The sequence below is a fragment of the Portunus trituberculatus genome, chromosome 50 (assembly GCF_017591435.1).
Source record: "Portunus trituberculatus isolate SZX2019 chromosome 50, ASM1759143v1, whole genome shotgun sequence".
Taxonomy (NCBI): domain Eukaryota; kingdom Metazoa; phylum Arthropoda; class Malacostraca; order Decapoda; family Portunidae; genus Portunus; species Portunus trituberculatus.
This window is the reverse complement of record NC_059304.1, coordinates 1,605,288-1,610,784: the sequence shown is the minus strand read 5'-3', so window position 1 is coordinate 1,610,784 and position 5,497 is coordinate 1,605,288. Positions and strand designations below refer to the sequence as shown.

The 5,497-nt window shown below is 36.9% G+C and overlaps 1 long non-coding RNA gene across 1 annotated transcript; it reads right to left on the bottom strand.

Moving 5' to 3' along the window:
• Nucleotides 1-1,595: 1,595 nt before the first annotated feature.
• Nucleotides 1,596-4,010, bottom strand: LOC123500190. The gene is made up of 4 exons (XR_006673209.1): nt 3,765-4,010; nt 2,797-3,093; nt 2,062-2,118; nt 1,596-1,757 (listed from the first exon to the last, which is right to left on the bottom strand). It is a non-coding gene; the product is annotated as an uncharacterized LOC123500190 (long non-coding RNA).
• Nucleotides 4,011-5,497: the final 1,487 nt, after the last annotated feature.

Here is a 5,497-nt window from a genome sequence, read left to right as displayed (position 1 = left end):
TCATTTTACCCTTGAAAATTGAAGGTATAAATTTACCACCACTGTTGTCATCTTGTCAAAACAACAATCATTTGGCGCCAACTTCGACTGCGCACCATGGCTACTCAAGAGACTCAAGACAAGAAGAGGAACAGGAAGACGAACTGGACGCCTTCATCTGGCCCACCTATACAAAATTCTCGCAAAAATACTCCGGAGCGACTTCTCCACAGCTGGCTGCTCTAATGAAGCCAGAAATACTGCTTGGAGGAGCAATAGTGCGGAGGTGTCTGCCGTGTCAGACATTTTCCGCACTGAGGAGTGCCAGAAACATTGGCATATTATAAAATCTGAGGCATGACGGAACACCAGCAAGCAGAGAGAAGCCATGACTGCCACAGGTAAGTTATCAATTTGGGAGCTATTTTTTGTGTGATATTTGTGTGTGAGTTGCAGCAAGATTTTCATATTTTTGAGCTTGATAGAAATTTCATAGTTTCACCCTAACAAAAGATATGATTTATCTTATTATTCCTTTTAAGCACTGAATAGGTAAGGCAATTTCACTTAAGGAAAAGTATTTGTTTATGGTTATTTATTTTTTGCAAGTAAGCTTACTAGTATTTGAGTAAATACTAAGTTTCAGCAGGTCTACTGTTAAGGTCACTTGATATTTAGATCATGGAACCTAACCACTTTAAGGAATAAATTTCAGTAAACTGTTCCTGTTTTAAGTTTGGAAGCAGCAACATTGAAAGTTTTGTACTAGTGATTAATATATTAAAGTGCCAGCCATTACCTGCATTTTTTTTTCTTTTTTTGTGAAGTGGATGCATTTATTGCACACACTAATTATGATGCAATGTCTACCTCTGACAAATAATATTACTCCAACCACACATCTGAGTTACATATGTTATGTGAAAACACACTTTATAAATTATTTATTTGTATTTGCAATTCATTAGCAATAAGATTATATTATACTTTCCAGGTGGTGGACCTCCTGCCAACCCTCCTCTCTCCCAGCTCGATGAGTTAATCTTTGAGATTTTGGACCCCCAAGAATGTCTCTATTCATGGGTGTACCAATAAGGCAAGCATCATTGAATGCACCTTCCTTAACAAAGGATAAGCCACTTGTAGATATAGCAATATTAGGCCATAATGTTGTCTCAAATGTCTGCAATCCAAAATATTTGTGTTCCCAGTTAGTTTACAACTTACAGTTATACACAATGGTAAATTTGTTATCTAGTGTTGAGAAAATTTTTTTTTTTTTTTTTATTCCTTAACCAAACATAAAACAGTAATAAGAAAAGAAAAAAAACTAATAAAGTTAACTTAATTCCTATCCCTTCTCCCCATTCATAAGTATGGTGTTGTAGTGGGTGAATGTGTTAATGATAACGAGTCTTAGGTATTTACAGTTTCTTAGACATGGGCTTCCTTCAAACAGAATAGGATTTAAGTCAAACACATCTTACCCATAGGTAGATTTACTGGTTTCTGTTACTTTTGTTCTTAGCAATAAAACCAAAAACATTATCAGCTTAGTTTCTGAAGTTAGAACTAATGATGCCAGCAGTATTCAGGCAGCAGATGATGCTGGAGAAGTGGCAGAGGCAGCCCAACAGAGAGAAGTGGTGACCGAGGCAGTGGGTGTTGAGGAGGAGGCACCTGCCACACCACTTCCAGCACCAGTGATGTGGCACCAACAGGGGCCAGACTTGCCTGGTACATCACTGGTCTATGTGGATGAGGAGGAGATCATCCACCTGCAGAAAAAAAGGAAGCTTGAGCTTGCACTCCTTTAAAAATCTATAACGGCTCAGGAAAGGAAGCAAGAAGCAGAACAGGCTAAGTACATGTACTACACACAAAAACTAGAATACCAGAAACAAACAAATGAAAAATAGTAATAAAGATATAAATAATGTACTATTTGTTTTTGTTTGTAACCAATCAACCAAATATTAGTGTTAACACAAAATTAACTGCAGTTTCTATATGCTCAACCTGCAATCTACTTACTTCAGGTATGGGAGAAAAAAAAAAAAAAAAAAAAAAAAATCTACTTACATGAGATTAACACCAATCTCAGCAGTCATGACACTGGTGTCTCATCACTCAGCAATGCTGTAAAGAAAGACATTGATTTACTGCTTGATGTTGTATCACACATTATATATATATATATATATATATATATATATATATATATATATATATATATATATATATATATATATATATATATATATATATATATATATATATATATATATATATATATATATATATATATATATATATATATATATATATATATATATATATATATATATATATATATATATATATATATATATATATATATATATATATATATATATATATATATATATATATATATATATATATATATATATATATATATATATATATATATATATAGATAGATAGATAGATAGAGATAGATAGATAGATGGATAGATAGATAGATAACTACAGAACAATTGATAATGTAGAGAATCATTTAAGTTAGTTGTGAAAGTGTGTTAATTATTTTTTTAGATGTTGCTGAGATACACATTCATCATAATCCATTTAAATATTGTAAGGCTGAACAGTAATACTGTGGTATCTGTGAAGAACTGTGGGTGACTGGCAGAGAGTGAGACAAGGAAGATGAAATCACCAATATAACAGTGCACACACAACAAAACAAGACATATAAATATAAATAACAAAGTGACAGAGGGGAAAAAACTGAAGAATGCTACTATAATCAGCATTATGGGTTGTGTTACTTACTTTAAGTGAAGCACAACAAATTCATCCCTGTAAAGGATTCCTTCATGGCGACTTTGAACTTTCTGTGCTGGGGGTCGCTCCTCATTGCCTCCATCCTCGGCTGCAGCTAGATGTTCTTCTTCCTCAGGAAGAATGATGTTTCTTGCTTTGCAGATGTTGTGCAGCAATGCACAAACCTCTACAATTTGGCAGACCTTGGGTGGAGGACCAACTTGGATTTCACTGTGTAGCATGTGAAAATGTGGCTTCAGCTGCCCGATGCCTCTCTCAACAATGTTGCAGGTTTTCTTGTGGGCCCTGAAATTAATATAGATTTCAATCTTACAATGCAGTACTTGAAAGTGGTATGATGCATTAATTTAATTTCTGCAAACATTTAGGTTATGTCATGTATAAGGTTAAGTTAAGATTCATTGTTTGATAATGATTTGTGACATGATAGCTTAAATATTATGAAACAAAAAAAAATCTCTAGTATAACATTGGTTAGGTTAATATATTCACATGAAAACTTAGAATAAAAAGAAGAAACTCTTAAATATTTGGAAATTTTCTTGTTGTATTGGTGATTCAACCAACATACCTTACATAATCATAGCCCTTTAAGGGGGATCCAAAGGGGGCAAAGCATACACAATGTTAAATTACTTTACCTTATCAGTTGTTCTGGTCAAGTTTCAAAATGTTAAGTTACTCTACCTTAATGCTAACCCAATGAGGAGGTTACAAAATGTTAGGTTAGGTTACTTCATCTTATGGAGGAATCCAGTATGGTAGGGGGGAGGGTCAAGATTGTGTGCAACTGCAATAATACTTCCAAATTACCTAATTCATTAATTTAGCACTTTATATTAGTTTATATGAAAAAGTGTAACTATAGGAGGTAAATAATTAGTTTTGTGTTTAGTGTGATGTGGGGTAATTAATTAGATAACTCTTTATCTAAATTTTACTACTCAGTAGCTTACCTGTTATAAGAAGACTGTGCTCCAGGCTGTGGTCTGAGGTATGGAGTCAGTAGCCACTTCTTGCTGGGATAGCCACTATCTCCCAGTAAGTGACACCCAGCTGGGACGATGCCGCTGTCAAATATCGTGCAGAGTCCACTTTGAGCAAGTATTCTTGCATCGTGAACCAATCCCGGCCACTTTGCAACCACATCAATAATGTGGTATCAAGCATCAAACACAAACTGCATGTTGATGCTGTAGTATCTCTTCCTGTTGACAAACTCTACCTTATACTCTCTAGGAGCCACAATCATCACGTGTGTCCCATCAATGGCACCAATCTTTCCTATAGCGAGGTACCACAATGAAGATAACTTGCATCTCGGGGAGAGAGGCCTTGTTCCTTGCAGTTGGTCTCTTCAGCCTTTCCCGCACCAAATTTATCACGAAAATTATACCAGCAGGATCCTGCCAATACCTCTTCACCAGCTCACGGTCATCTAGCTCATTCAGGACGTCCTTCCTCTCACGAAACGACCGTCTCTGTCGCAGGTGGTGGCGGTGCGGTCCCCCTCGGGCGGCCATGTTTACTTTTAGGATGAAATGAGCGTCTTACTGCTAAAACACCTCGGGAGGTGTTTTAGCGGTAAGACGCATCTTTAGGGCTTAGGATGCCGTCTTAAGGATCTAAGACTCGAATTCCGCCATTTTTGTGATTTAGGACGACTTCTTACCGTTTGGACGTCATCTTAGTGTTTATAAGTACGGGCCCAGACTTCTTCCCTACCAGACATACAGGTACAGAGCGAGACAAGTCGTCCTCTGGTTCTCTGGAGTGGTAAGATTTCATTAGGTTAATATGAACTAGTTGGGAATCCTTACGACGGTCAGGAGTGTGGACCACAGTTTAATGGACTTAGGTTTTGAGCCACAACATAAGGCCCCATGAACTTACTGTGAAGAGCATTGCCTGGAGTGGGGAGAAAAGTAAAACCTTGTCTCCTGGTTTGAAACCTCTCATGACAGATTTGGAAAGAGAATTTTGTTGCATTTTAGTTTAAGATTTGAGGAAGTTTGATTTAGCAAAAGATCTGACTTCACTGATTTTATTCTTAAGGTTACTGATGTAGTCAGATACACTGGGGCTTGAAGGAGTATTTTGAGTAAACCATTGATCCTTTAATATTTTGAGAGGCCTCCTGACCTGTCTACCATAGAGTAATTCAAAAGGGGAGTAACCTAAAGAATCTTGAGGAGATTCTCTTAAGGCGAAGAGAAGGAAAGAGATACTTTCATCCCAGTCTCCTTGATGCTCCAAGCAATACTTCTTCATCATGGATTACAATGTTTGGTGAAACCGCTCCAGACAGCCTTGGGATTGGGGGTGGTAAGCCGAGGAGGTTACATGGTCGATGTTTAGCTCATTCACTATCTATTGGAAAAATTGCTAGTGAAATTGCTACCCTTGTCAGACTGGATTTGTTTTGGAATTCCTACCGAGGTGAAAAAATTTATTAGATGTTTTACAATGGTCTTTGATGTGATGTTCTTAAGAGGGAATGCTTCAGGGTACCTGGTAGTGGGATCCATGAGGGTTAACAAATATTGATTCCCTCATTTGGTTTTGGGTAAGGGCCCTATGCATTCCAGAACGATCTTTTTGAAGGACTCCGTCTGAACTGGAATAGGCGTCGGAGGAGCTGGCACAAGGCGTTCGTTAGGCTTACCCACAATTTGACATATATGACATG